We start from the raw sequence: 16,007 nt of genomic DNA on the forward strand, positions 1-16,007 counted from the left end.
CAAAGCATACTGAGAAATGTTTCAAGTCGTCATCATACATTTAAAAATTCTCTCCATTCAAAATAATTTAAATTTATTTTCACTGTTCCTGGGGGTAATATTCAGACATTTAAAATGTCTACTTACGTGTACAACACTTACCCTTCAATATCAATGGATAAAAACGATGTTAGTATATATCTATAAGTATGGCAGCATCTATCAGTTTCATTCGTTTTAAAAATATAAACACCTTGTGAGAATTACTAAAGCATTTCTCTTTTAGGTCAATTTCCAATATAGTGCCTAACACTGATATTGTTTTCCTTCCTTCCTTCCTTCCTTCCTTCCTTCCTTCCTTCCTTCCTTCCTTCCTTCCTTCCTTCCTTTCTTTCCTTTCTTTCTTTCCTTTCTTTCTTTCCTTCTTTTCTTTTCTTTTCTTTTCTTTTCTTTTCTTTTCTTTTCTTTTCTTTTCTTTTTGAGATGGAGTCTCACTCTGTCGCCCATGCTGGAGTACAGTCGTGTGATCTTGGCTTGCTGCAACCTCCGCCTCCTGGGTTCAAGCAATTCTCCTGCCTCAGCCTCCCGAGTAGCTGGGATTACAGGCATGCACAACCATGCCCAGTTCATTTTTGCATTTTTAGTAGAGATGGGGTTTCGCCATGTTGATCAGGCTGGTTTCGAACTCCTGACCTCAAGCAATCGTTCCCCCTTAGCCTCCCAAAGTGCTGGGATTACAGGTGTGAACCACTATGTCTGGCCCCTAATAGTGTATTTCTAAAACAACTCCATAGTAGTGTCTCTTGGAAAATTGGTTGCAATAGAAGTTTTATAGAAAAAAAAGGCCATGAAAGTTTAAGGTATATCACAAAATATATTACCTATACAAAAGGTTTTGAGATGTCCTACAGTAAAGAAACATCCCTATTTTTGTTAGATTTAGTTTTTCTTAAACATTTGACCAATTAACCTACTTCAGTGTGAAAGTTATCTACATTTTACAGTATTTGTCTTCTACCAGTTGCACTTCTGAAAGTACTGGTCTCTGGAGATGGTGCCTGTATCAGTCAGAGATCCAGTAGGAAACAGATGTCAGCTCAAAAGGGTTTGACTGATGTGAGTCTAAAGAAGGAACTATTCTGAAGGTATGGCTAGAGGTAAGAGAACTAACAAGAATCCAGGTGTTAACAGTGAGGGGAAACTGTTATCATCCATAGGCCTTAAGACCCAAAGTGGGGGTATAGCATTCCTAGGGCCTGAAGAGAGCTGAGATAGTGGAAGAGGAGCCGTTCATAGTAGCTGGAGCCAGTAGTGTGCCTCCTGGGAAATGTTTAACAGCCTGCTCTTCAGGTGAAAAAAAAAAAAAAAATAAACACCCTACTTGTAATACTGACTTTTATGCAGTAAATCCTCCCACTATGGACAATCTCAAGCTACCAATGTGGTCAGTGAACGTGAAGTTTGGAAGAGATGCAGAATAGCACATCATTATGTATTTTGATCACACGGGTAGAGGTAAGGAACTTCAAAAGCATAGATAATAGTAAAATGCAGTAAAATAATTGGGAAGTCATAGGTTTTGAATTTGTTATTTTTAATATATTTAATTGTACATATATATATATGCACTTTATTTTTTAATACTGACTATGTTTAGCAACTGACCCACAAAATTACTGGAAATTTAACAAGCCACAGCAACAGCAAACCACTGGCTGTGGCCATAGAGGGAATAACCACTACCAAAACCAGAATTTCGGGAAGGATCCTGGGAAAGAGATACTAGGCCCTCTAATCTCTAACCAAGGAGCTGAGAGAACACGGCATCCATGAGAGTATGCTTTCTGCATGAGTCAGCCCCCAGGGTGCAGGGCTGGCAGTAAAGAATAGAGAATGAATCTAGTGGGTGGAGATAAATGACATATAACCATTGGAATTCCTAAATGTATATGTTTGAGATTCAGGGTTAGGCTAGTTGTATGAGGATTCCCCTAAAGTACCTTTAAAAGTACATTATGAGGCAAAAATCACCAGGAATCTATTTTTTAATGCTCCTTAGGTGATCACGACATACAACAAGATTTAGAGTAAGGTCTTGCTTGACTGTGGCTGTCATGTATTAACGGTGCCACAAGTGACTGTTTTTCTTTTTATTTGAGCTTAACTGTTATTTAACTTGTCCATTTGAGAACATCTTCCTAGATTATCTCATTACTTCAGAAGGTGAGATATATATAAGTGGTGGTTTTAGGATTCTAGGATTCAGATGGGAGTTGTACTTTAACCCGGAGGTGGAAAGGCTAGAGCCAGGACAGAGAAGAGACACTTATTCCCTCAGAGCCCTGCCTAAGCAGCCAAGCAGAGCACAGTGGTCTTTCAGAGCTGAGGAGGCAGAGATCAGAATTTGGGGCAGGCAACTGAAATGGGTAGAATCTGCAGAAGAGGTATCTTAGCTTGGGCTATTATAACAAAATACTGTAGTCTGGGTGGCTCAAACAACAGAAATTTATCTCTCACAGTTCTGGAGGCTGGGAAGTCCAACATCAAGGTGCCCACTGAGTCTGTTCCCCAGTGAAGGCTCTCTTCCTGGTTTGCAAATGGTCACCTTCTTGCTGTGTCCTCACATGGCATAGAGAGATGGAGAATGCTAATCTTTCTTCCTCTTCTTCTAAGAACACTAATCACATTACGAGGCCGCCCACCCTCATGACCTCATCTAAATCTAATTACCTCCCAAAGGCCTCAACTCCAAATATCATCACAATGGGGGTTAGGAATTCAACCTATTAATTTTAGAGGGACACAAACATTCAGTCCATAACAAGAGCACAACAGAGAAGAAGGACCTGTGCAGAGGAAGAGCCTAGGAGTTCCCTGGATTTCATCCATGAGTTTTTGACTGACGTCTAGTATATACATGCAAGGGGAAGACTTCCCAGAGAGTGGTTACTAAAGGGTTGATAGAGGAAAAGAGATCATAGAGATTAAGCAGTACTGGAGGATGGGAATAGTAGCTCAGCTGCAGAGAAGAGATCTTAGTTTGTTAACACCTCTCTAACAAACTGGACATTCAGCTGAGACAGCAAAAAACACGTGGCTTAGGGGTAAGTACTTTCTCTCTTAGCCTCCTCAGCAGAGTTCCATGAGAGAATTAAGGCCTAACACCCCAAGGAATCTTTGAATATAATGAATTAACATCTTTCCTAAGCATCTAGAACAAGGGTCAGCAAATTTAAATAGGCCAGATAGTACATTTTTTGTAGGCTTTTCAGTCCAAGAGGCAAAACCTAGACTATTATATAAGCACTTAAACTGTATAACCATTTACAAATGTAAAAACTATTCTTAGCTCACGGGTCACACAAAAATAGGAGATGGGCTGGACAGGGACCAAAGGCAATATGATATAAAGTGAGTCTTGGTGAACAGATGCTAAATTAGTGACAGAAATATAATAGGAAAGGGTATTTGTTAACAGAAAAATATATTTAAAGGGCACAGACATGGATAAGAGCTAGGAGCGAGGCGGATGGAACAAACAAGGACACTATGGCTGGAACAAGAGTTAGTTGCAAGAAGCAGAGGCTCAGAGGTAAGCTGGATGAACACTTACATGGGATGGCAGAGTTAGTATGAAGTGGAAATAAACTTCCACATTTCTGGTTGGATTGTTGATTTCCCACCTCTTAAAGTTAACTCTTAGTTTTCCTTCTCAAAGTTTTCCTCCCATCACATATCTATTTTAGTAAATGATATCATTGTCTATTCTGTTATTTATGAAGGAAAGCAGACTCCTAAATTCTTCACTTCTCATCACTCTATAGCCAAACGCAGAAAGATTCACGTTTAACCATCTTCACTGTCGCCACCGAAACCCCACGTACTGCATCTCTCTCACCCAACTACTTTGCTAACGTCCTGTTTCCATTTTGTTTCCCTTGCATCCATCCTTCACAGAGTAGCCACAATAATTATTTAAAAACATAAATTGGAGTCTGTTTCTTTCCTGTGTAGTACCCTTCAATGTTTTCTCCTTTTGCATAGAAAAAAATCCAAGCTCTGTAACTGTTCTTCATACACTCGTGTATGTTTTCAGCACATGCTTTCCTCTCCCACTAAATCTCACACGTCCCCAGTGTGGTCCTCACTCAAGCTCTATGGTCTTCTTCTGGTTTTCATAGGTACATTTGTCAATGGCATTCCCTTCCTGGGTCTTCCCCGCTTCTCCTCACATAGCCAGATTCTTTTCATACTCTTTTTCTTCAAGTTTCATCACAAAGTCACATTATCAGAGAGACCTTTGAACATTAATTGTCTATAGTGATTCACTGGGTTTGCTTTTTAATTTTTAAAAAAGTTCTTACTTGTCATCAAATAAAACACAAATAACACAAACCTGCATCAAAAAAAAATTACTTAATGAATCACTATATAGTGAACACCATCACAACCTCAAACCAGCTGAAGAAAGACCATTGACAGCCTCCCAGAATCCTTTTCACTGGCTCTGTACCCAACACTGTCCTCTCCTATACCACTAAAGTAACTGTTATAATTGCTTCCTCACATTTCTCTATAATTTCATCACTCAAGTCTACATCCCTAAACATTATAGCCTTATCCATTTTTTTGTTGTTTATCTTGATATGTCTTTTAATTCTCTTTATTTACAGTTCCTCTTTTTATTACCATTTTAAAAATTTCAACAAATTAAGGAACAATTTACATATGATAAAGTTCATGAATTTCCAATGTATAGTTCTATGAACTTTGACAAATGTATATACCTATGCAACTACCATTCCAATCAAAACACAGCCTGTCGCATCTCTCCAGAAAGTTCCGCCTTGCCCATTCCAGCCAGTTGCCTCCCCTAGAGGCAACCACTATTCTAATCTTTACTATTCTTTCTGTATATCTCATCCTAAAAGTATGTGTAAGAGAAATTACACAGTATGGACTCTTTCCTGTCTAATATCTTTCACAGAGCATGTTTTTGAGATGCATCTCTGTTATTTTGTGTATCAGTACCTTTTTTCTTTATACTGCTGAGTAGTCTTCCATTGTATGAATATACAACAATTTGTTCATTCTTCTGTGGATAAACATTTGGGCTATTTTTAGCTTTTTACTATTGTTAATAAAGCTATTATAAATATTCTTGTAAAAATGTACATTACAATATTACTTATAATAGCTAACACCCAGAAATGACTTAAATATCCAACAATAAGAGATTGATTAAGCCAATCTTAATATAATAATATGAAAGTATGAAATCATTCAAAATTCTGTTTACTAAGAATTTTTTGAGGGATGCAAAATATTTATAATAGAAGGTTAAAGGAGAAAAGTAGAATGCACCTTTTTTTCCAATATTATTCTCAACTCCATTAAATAGATGCTTATGCATATATGAATATATATTTTATGTAAATGTGAATGAAAACTCACCAAAATATTAATGAGACTTTTCTTAAATGGTTTGGTTACTGGTGACTTTAGTGTTATTCTTTATATTTCTTTGTATTTTCTCAGCTATTCACAATCAGAGTATTATTACAAGAAGTTATAATATACATATTATCTATAAATATATATTTATAGATAACTATAGTAATTTTATAAGCTATAAATACTATTTAAAAATAAAAATGCTGTAAGGAAAAATTGCATTTAGCTGTAACACAAAAAATAGTATACTAGCTACTTGGCTAAATGGCTAAATAACAGAGAACCATTTCAACCCAAAGTTACACTGAATGAATATTTCACTTCTGGGATCCTGATGTTTCTTTGGCACCACTGCCTACAAACCCAAAAGAGGGTATGTAGGGAGGTAGTTATTATTTATGAAAACATTTACAACAGTAAAACAAACACACTTAGAAACAGTGTGGATTTGTAGGGGTGAGAGCTCTCATAAACGAGCATGAAATTCCTGCATTACTAGGCACCCGGTGCCTAACACATAGCAGGTTTTCAATCAACACTTATTGAATTCATGAACAGACATGTACAAAACCTAGTAAAATAATTTGATATGATAGAAAGGCTGTATATGCACCAGTGTAATTAAAGAGATGCTGATATGAGCACAAAGTTTTGGAAGATGAGGGAGCAGGACAAAAGAAGTCTTCAGAGAGAGTAACACTTGAACGAAATCTTTAAGAATTAGTGGGAAATCCATGAGATAAACAAGAGAAGAGAAGACCTTCCAGGAAGAAGAAAAAACATAAGGAAAAGGATGAATCTGGGGCAAGCCTATCACATTCCGGGAAATGCCAGGGCTAGAATAAAAGGTTTACCAATGCAGACAGTTGGAGTTCAAGATTGAAAGAGTTGGAAGGAAATAAAGACTACCAAATGCCAGTTTGAAGTAAAGTGAGCTTACTACTCTATTTGATGAGTGAGTTGTACACAGGAGGGTAGCATTCAGATATTTCATAGCCCATACAGGGCTCAATATGCCTGGCAAAGCCGAGGCATGATACTTGAGTGTGAGTTCAGCCAGTTTCCCAACAGAATGGGCTGCATATAGGGTGAAAAGAAGGAATCACATCAGACCAGGCAAAGACTATTCTGATCTCAAGTCTCTGATTCGCTCCAAGGTGGACTCTAAATTTTGCATAATTAATTGGTTCCCTTCAGAATTCATGTCATTGATATTGGAAAGATGGATTTTAAATGTTGTAGGATGAGTTGGGTGAAATTCAAGAGGGGTAGGGTTATTTCATGGACACCTTTGATTAAGTCTGCCCGATGTTCTTAAATAGGAGAACACAGAGAGAGCATAGCGAGACCCTGTGTGACATGCTAAGAAATTTCAACTCTTTTTTTCCCGGTCTACTCTCCAACTTCCTAACTGGCCTCCCTTCCTCTGGTCCCGCCCTCCTCCAATACATTTTCTGTAGTTTATAAACCACAGGTTGTTGATGTCCATTCAACAGATATTGACTGAAGACCTACTAAAACCGGATGCTCTGACTTACTTGATTAAAATTGTTCAGTGGTCCTTGTTGCATATTTACAAAGTCCAAAGTCTTTAGTGGGGCAGCCAAGGATGTCTAAGATCTAATGTCAGCCTCCATTCCTGCATTGTCCTTCACCCTCATTCCCCTAAGTTACCTCTCAAATGCTACTGGGGCTTTGAAATTAGACATGGCTATCAATTTCAGCTGCAACACTTACCTAGTCATGTGACTTTGGGCACATTTCTTAGCCCCTTGAAACCTCAGCTTTTCTATCTGTAATATGGAGTCATAACACTACCTTCCTTAAAGGATTGGTTTGAAGATCAATGCTGATCTTGTTTGTAAACTAGCCCAGTGCCTGGCACATAGAGTTCATTTTATATCAGCTATTATAATTATACCAGGTAGGGCTCCATAGAGGACCAAAGGAGACACATAAGTGCTTGCCTGCCCCCAACCTTTCCCTAGTAAAGCTGAATAACTTGATGCCACTTCAAAACCAATATTCTTTCAATGTTCAATATTCATTTTGAGGAGTGTTGAGCCTTGCATGGGCTATCAGCTAGCTGGGTGCTTCCCTCCTATATACATCTCAGTCATCAAAGCCAATACTTAGCCACTGATGAGCCCACTCTTCTCAGAAGGTAGCTTATTATCCTCCAGCATTACTTGAACTTCTCCCTGGGAAGAAGATTATAAACCCCTCTCACTCACCTCAATTACCCTCCGTCTCAGGGCTATGAGAGTTCCTTGGCAAGGGAGAGATACAGAGGAATTTACCACCAGCCTACAGCCAAGTAAGCATAATGTTCCAGCAAGGGAAGCAGGGAAAAGGGTTTCTTTTCTTATGTTTCACAGAACAGATATGCAGTTACAACTTTCTTTTACCATATTTGGAATAGAAAAGAACAAATTCTTTTTAATTTTTAAAGAAATGCAAAAAACAAACAAGTATGTGTAATAGTGTGTTTACAGACTTTAAATGTTCTCCCTTATTGTAGATATGCAGGTAATATTTTAGAAAGTCTAAGCCGTCCTTTGCCTGATACTAACATACAGTAGTAACAGCCTATTAATAGTAGGGTCAGGGGTCTGAAACCCCACCTACAAATTGTTCCTGAGGATCTTCCATAAGCAGATGCCTAGGCTACTTTACAGCCTAGGCCTTCACTGTGCTGAGTCTTCTGTCCACTATTTTCTTCCATACGCCATCTATATTAGTTTCCTAGAACTGCCATAACAAATTGCCACAAACTTGGATGGTTTAAAACATCAGAAATGTACTATCTCGCAGTTCCAGAGGTTAAAAGTCCAAAGTCAAGGTGCTAGCAGGTTTGATTCTTTCTGGGGTCTAGAGGAAGAATATGTTGCATGCCTCACTCCTAGTTTCTGGTGGTTGCTGGTAATCCTTGGCATTTTTTTGACTTGTAGATGCATCACCCCAATCTCTGCCTCTGCCACCATGTAGTGTTCTCCCCATGCTTCTCTGTGTACAAATTTCTCTTTTATAAAGATACCAGTCATTGGGTTGGGGCCTACCCTAATCCAGTATGACTTCATCTTAACTTGATTTAATCTGAAGACTCATTATTACCAACTAAGGTCACATTCACAGGGGGTTAAAAGGAATATATATTTTGGGGAGACACAATACAACTCAAACCACCATCCATCTGGATAGCTTTTAAACTTCAGTTTAATGGTACCTTAGAGACTATGCATCTGATTCTGTCCTCCCAGGTAGAATTGTTCACTCCTTTTTTATGCTTTTTCTGAACCTCTGTTCAACTTTCTGTTGCCTATATCCTATAATTCTCCTTGTCCCTGTCAAAATATTCAAGCATCAAAAAACATTCAAGTGTCAGCAACAAGAGTTTTCCTCTTCCTCTTTCCCCTGCTGCTTATCCCATTCCAGCCACCTTGAAAGGTATCTGTGCTTGTGTTGTGATACTTTATGTGCAGATCAGGAAAACAAGTACAGCTGAAAAATAGACAAAATCTAAGGTAGGTGCTAAATTGATTTATATTAGCAATGGAATTAACCACTGTAGAGGAAAATAATACATTCAGAGGTCAAAGGGAGGATGAAAGTGGGATCTGAAAGCCTCTTGATATTCAACATAAAGTTGTATGTCTTTTTGACTCACCAGTAACAGCATAGTACCTGGATCTTGGTAGGTAATCATTGAATAAATGGTATTAATCTTACAATCTTTGGGAGCTATTGAAAGATTAGATTGTGAGAATGAAGACACAAGAAGTTTTGTGTTTTAGAAAGATCACTGTTGCAGAACTCTGGAATTTGTAGAGCTATATCCCAAGGATCTAGAACTCAGATTTCTTTTTTTTTAATTATTATTCGAGACAGAGTCTCTCTCTGTCACCCAGGCTGGAGTGCGGTGGCACGATCTCAGCTCACTGCAACCCCCGCCTCCCAGGTTCAACCCATTCTCCTGCCTCAGCCTCCCAAGTAGCTGGGACTACAGGTGCCTGCCACCACACCAGGATAATTTTTGTATTTTTAGTAGAGATGGGGTTTCACCATATTGGCCAGACTAGTCTCAAACTCCTGACCTTGTGATTCGCCCGCCTTGGCTTCCCAAAGTACTGGGATTACAGGCATGACCCACCACACCTGGCCTAGAACTCAGGTTTCTGATATCTTTCATAAATTGTGTTTGGCTTCAATGTAAATTATTTTGTCTTCTTAGAGTTCTGAATCTTTATAGAAAAACAGTAGAAAAATCTAAATTGAGTGACATTCAACAAAATGCCTGACAAATATCCCTCAAAACTATCAAGGTCATCAAAAACAAGAAAGGTCAGAGAAAACTATTAGATACTTGATGAGGCTGAGAAGACACAACTACTAAAGTAATGTGGTATCTTGAGTAAGATCTTGGAACAGGAAAAGGACATCAGGGGAAAACTAGTGAAATCTGAATACATTGTAGAGCATAGTTAATAATAATATGTCAGTGTTGGTTCCTCAGCTGTGATAAATGTCTCCTAGTAAAGTCAGATATTAACAGTACGGGAAACTAGATGAGGGAATACAAGAACCCTCTATCTTTGCATTCTGTAAATCTAAAACTATTATAAAATACAAATGTTTATTTTTTAGAAGTTTGAGGAAAAATGATTTTATTTACTTCCTATAAATAATACCCCACTCTCCTGGCGTACTAAATATTTTAAACATACTTGAGACTTTCTTTAACATTTGAGGATCCTATCTAAAGCTCAGAGACATCATTCTATTAAGGGACACTTTACAGGATTGTGTAACTGTGATGTGAAGCAGAGGCCTCTAAACTCTCGAATTTCAAAAACCAGTGAAAGTTCATTAAAAAAACTAGGAATCTAGCAGAGTGTTTCATATTATTCATTGTGTCAAATAAGACTAATACTTTTTTAGAAAGACTATCATTCTATTATTGCTAACACATTACAACAGACAGTTTTAACAACTCAAAATGAAAAGAATAAGAATAAAGAAAAGACTTTTTCACTGAACGTTATTATTATGAAAAACTTCTACATAGTTCTTATATGTCTTAGTTTGCTGCAGACTGGCCAAAACTATTTCCTAGGCATTGACTAGCATGTGGGAACCACTGGATAAAGGATGTGGCTGAATCTGTGCTGAACCCAAGGAAGTCACTGGAAGGACCTTCTGTTTTGTTTTGTTTTTAATAAAAATTGCTGATATCCTTGACTTAGCTCTCTTTATTGATTAAAAAAAGAGATGTTTTTGGAACATTTTCCTCTTAGAACATCAAATCAGAGTTTACTGCTGGTTTTTTAATTTGCTAGTTGTGAGATCTTGATCAATTTTCTTACTCTCTTTAACCTCCCTTTGTCTTCCACTATAAAGTGGGGATGATAATGCTATGGTAGGCAAGTTCTAAAGCGGCCCCCAAAAGTCCTGCTTTCTGGTATTTATGTATAATCCACTCCTTGAGTGTGGGTTTGATCCACTGATTCACTTCTACCAAATACAATACGGCGAAAGTAATGAGATATTACTTCTAAGATTAGAGTACAAAGAGACCATGCCTCCCAACTTAAGAGCTCACTTCACTTTCTTGCTCACTCACTATAGGGAAGCCAGCTACCATATGTGAGCTGCTTTACAGAGGGGCCCACATGGGAATAAACTGAGGGAGACCTCAGCTAGGTTAAGATCTGAGGCCTTTTCACAGCTATATTATGAGCTTAGAAGATAAGTTTCCCCTAGTCAAGCCTTTAGATGAGACCACAGCCCAGACCAACAGCAGAACTGCAACCTCCTGAGAGACCTTGACCCAGAGGTACCCAGTCAAGCCACAACCAGATCCCTGACCCACAAAAATTGTGAGGTAATGAATATTTGTTGTTTTAAGCTGCTAAATTTGTATAAATTTGTTATACGGCAATAGACAACAGTTACACATGCTTTTGCAAAAGTTTTGTGAAGAATGATAGGGAAAATGGGTTTCATTAGATTCCCTATGCTAATGAACTCAAATATGTGAAGAAGGGAGCACCATGGCTGGCTCATAAAATGCAGTCTACAAATGCTAGTTTCCCCTCCATTCCCCTCTCAAATGAGAACAGTAATACCTGCTCTAGTGTGAAAATATTTTGAAAACTGTAATGTACTGGGCAATTATAATACATGTAGCAATGTAAGGTATTATTGTAATAGTAAAGAAAACATTGTTACTTTAAAAGCTGTTTGCAGTTTACACTTGTTGACTCAGAAGAAAGGCAAAAATTATTACGAAGAAAGCAATTGTTTTGTTTAAGGAGGGAGGGAGACTAAATAAGCAGGTATGATTATGAAAGAGAAGAAAATTTTATTGGGAGCTGGAATTCAAAGCAGGAGGTGACCTTGATAATGTGTCACCCCTGGGAAGTGTTGGCAATCTTGGGAAGGCATGGCCTTTTCATAACACAGGAGAGGGGGCCTCATACTATTGAATGTGTATGTGAAAAGAAAGCCTGTCTCTAGAAAGGTGGAGAGCCTGGAACATATGGGCAGGACATACATGAATTACACCGTGCATACAGGACTGCAATTTAGCCCTAGAATAAAGCTTAGAATTGAGTCTGGGGACAGAATCTAAACTGCAGGCATAAAGCAAATTATTCTATTAACACTCAAGAGATGTCTTTCCCAAAGCGTGGAGGACAATCAGGTTTTTACTACATCCTCATTTTATTTATTATTAATTAATAATAGTATGAATTAAAATTAATTTATCTATCTCATTAATCTCTTATTAATGAGATACAAAGGAGATGTGTTATTTACTAATCAAGGACCTAAGTCAGCAGTAAGTTAAAATTTTCCATAACTTACGTCATTTTTATAAACCTTTGTAGTTTCTTGGGTTATTTTTTGTTTTTCTTTTTTTTATTATGTATATTTTTTAAAAACTAAGAATCTAGAAGGGTTCAGAGAATAAGACACTTATACAATCACCTCCAGTATTTTGCTCTGAGATGCGGCTGTATCTCTCCTTTATTTAACTCTTTCACAAGACTTAGGACAAAGTCTAAGCTGCTGGGTAGGGCATTCAAGGCCTTTATGATCTGCCTCCTGGATATCTCTCCAATCTCATTTTCCACCCAATATTTACTCCTCCTACAACACACTCCAGCAACATCAAACTGCTAGAGTTCCAGAACTCACCTTGCTGTTTCAGACTTCTCTTCCTATAATTTACCACCCGCTTCATCCTTAGGATCTCAACTCCAAGGTCACCCGCATGGGGAAGCATCCTCTACCTCCATCAATCCTTTCTCCTAGCCCCTGCTGTCCTGGGCTTTCTGTTTCCATAACTGCACTTACCGGTCAGAACGCGGGATGTTTAGAGCCACCACTTACTGGCTGTGTGACCCTGGGCAAGTTACTTAACTATTCTATCCTTCAATTCCTCGCTTACAAAATGAGGATAATACCGGGCGCAGTGGCTCATGCCTGTAATCCCAGCATTTTGGGAGGCCGAGGCGGGCGGATCACAAGGTCAGTAGATAGAGACCACCCTGGCTAACACAGTGAAACCCTGACTCTACTAAAAATACAAAAACTTAGCCGGGAGTGGTGGCGGGCGCCTGTAGTCCCAGCTACTCGGAAGGCTGAGGCAGAAGAATGGCGTGAACCCGGGAGGCGGAGCTTGGAGTGAGCCTAGATTACACCACTGCACTCCAACCTAGGCGACAGAGCAACACTCTGCCTCAAAAAATAAAAATAAAAAATAAAAATAATAAGAATAATACTAGTGGCTATGACATAGCTTTGTCATGAGGATTCAGTGAATTAATACTTGTAAAGCACTTAGAACAGTGCCTGGCACAGACTTAGTGCTCAATAAATGTTAGTTATTATTTTTATTAAAATTCTTAATTTACTCACCTTTCTGTTTACTGATTTGATTCTGAACTCCTTGAAATTAAGGACAACACAACGCCCAGCACAAAGTAGAATCTGAACATACATTTCATGCTAATCAAAATTTTAATTTAGGTAAAATACGTGAGTGTATCCATATATGTATTTTTTTAATTAAAAACTTCTGCACCTATGCATACCTTAGTGAATTGTCAGCTAATAATACCCAGAAGTTATACACTTGAACTCAATTTCTTTTTTGGTATTCCATGGGCATCTATTAATAATAATAATAAAATTCTATTTTTGTTTAAAAACAAGCTCCAAAATACAATGCCCACAGTCCATGGAGAATCAGACAAGGCAATCCTTATATTTTCCTTCATGTAAACAAAACACCAAATTTAATTTGGATCTGCATGAAGAAGAGGTTTTCTTAAAAAAAATTCATTAAAAGCAGAATATGGCATTTAGAAAGACTAATTAAATATATCTGAAACTCAGGAGATAAAAACAGATGAAGAGTTTTGTAATAAAAACGGCCTAGCCAGATCCCCTCCCTCTCCCTCTAACTTTAAAAATGACGGTACTTGGAAGACAGAAGGAGTTTTTCTTTTAGTGTATCCCTGAAAGCTCTGAGTGTGGATTTTGACTCTGAGAGTCTCTACCTCCTCTTAACGCACAAAGTAGACATTGTCACAGAATTAGCTTTGACCCCTAAGAAGAAAGATGTCACAGAATTGGCTTTGACCACTTAGGCGGTTTGCTTTCTCTCATCTTCCTTCTCCTTGCCTCAATCCTAGAGAAACATTACGGGACTTGTTTTCCATCTCTCCTCCCTACCTCCCTCCCTCCCTTCCTTCCTCCCTCCCTCCCTTTGTTTCTTTCTTCCTCCCTCCTTCCCTCTCTCTCTTCCCTCCTATCTTTTTTATAGATATTTTGGACTATATTTCTGAGAGAGAATTTTCCTAGAATCTCACTGAACCAGCTAACAGAACACCAGCAGTGACTAATGGAGACTGACATCCCCAGGAGAGACAACCAACCTTTTTCCTGTCTCTGGTGAACTTCCATAGTCAGCACCCACTCCCCCTCCTACCCTTAGGTCATCAATATCTCTTTCTTCACTAGATCCTTCCTCTCTGCTGCCAAGCAGGCTCATATCTCATATCTGTCTATCTTCGTTTTTCTTTTTTTCCTCTTTTGAGACAGGGTTTCAGTCTGTCACTCAGGCTGGAGTACAGTGATGCAATCTTGACTCACTGCAACCTCTGCCTCCTAGGCTCAGGTGATCCTCCTGCCTCAGCCTCCTAAGTAGCTGGGACTACAGGAGCAGGCCACCATGCACACCTAATTTTTGTATTTTGTGTAGAGATGGGGCCTCACTGTGTTGCTCAGGCTGATCTTGAACTCTTGGGCTCAAGCCAGGCCTTCCAAAGAGCTGGGATTACAGGCATGAGTCACTGTGCCTGATGACACCTCCCTGTCTTAAAAAAAACAAAAAACAAAAAACAAAAAAAAACTAAATAAAAGCTTCACTTGTTTACCTCCTCAAGCTACTGTACTATTCTTTTCTCCTTTCAGAGCTGAATTTCTTGATTATGTCACAGACTACTTTTGTCTTCCTCACTACCTATTTAATCCATAATTCCCTAACCTTCACTGCTGCACTAAAACAGCCATCTAGAATAGCTGTTCTGAAATTCTTGGTAGGATTCAAAATCCCTTTGAGAATCTGGTAGATGTTATCGATCATCTCACTGTGGGTGGGCAGGAGGGTGTAAACTTTTTTTGCATACAAAATTTTGCATATAATTGTAGGGATTAAAAAACTTCCTGAAGTTTATCCAGAGAGCCCTTAAGAACCAAAGGTTAAGACCCTTTGCTCTCAATGGTCACAAGAATCTTTTAACCATCTTCATTTCCACTCTTGAAAAGTTTAGGGGAAGAGCAAGCGCTTTCGATTAAAACTTAGCACCTGGGTTCAAATTCTTCCACTTGATATCTGAATGGCCTTGGCCAAGTCACTTAGTGTCTCTGACCATCAATTTCCTCAACTGTAAATGAGGAAGAAGCTATCTAGCTCAAAGTGTGTTGTGGGTAATCCATGTACTGATGTGTGAAAAATACCTAAGATCATACTCTACACCTATGAGCCACTGGATCAATGAAATTTTCCAGCTTCCTTCAGTCCACTTTAAAATATACTGTCCTCTTCCAAGTTGTTTGACTGTTCCTTCTTTGTTTAATTCATTGGCTCTGTCTTATCCTGCTGCTCCACCAGATTAGGTGCTCCCCACAGTTCACCGTGTAGCTGGACTTTCACACCCACGCTTTCCCTCAGAGTATGTCCTCATCATCAGTCCTTCACCTCTTACCTCTGCACTGACCAAACCCCTGGTCTTTTTATCTCCAGTTCTCACTGCAATGGCATATTTCCACCATGACTGAAATTCAATACATCAAAACCCAAACTTACCTCTTGAAGACTTGCAAAATGTGGTCTTCCCTCTTGGCTTTCCTCTGTTTCCCCATCATTCCCCCAGCGTCCCAGCCCTCTGGGATCCTCAGCATGTTTTCCGCCTCCTCCATCTGCCTCACATCATAAGCAACCAGTGCCTAGAGTCCCTTGTATCTTTTGCGGCATCTCTTTTTGGCTAAAGTCCCATGAGTCT

Source organism: Mandrillus leucophaeus, unplaced genomic scaffold (assembly GCF_000951045.1).
Source record: "Mandrillus leucophaeus isolate KB7577 unplaced genomic scaffold, Mleu.le_1.0 Scaffold412, whole genome shotgun sequence".
Taxonomy (NCBI): domain Eukaryota; kingdom Metazoa; phylum Chordata; class Mammalia; order Primates; family Cercopithecidae; genus Mandrillus; species Mandrillus leucophaeus.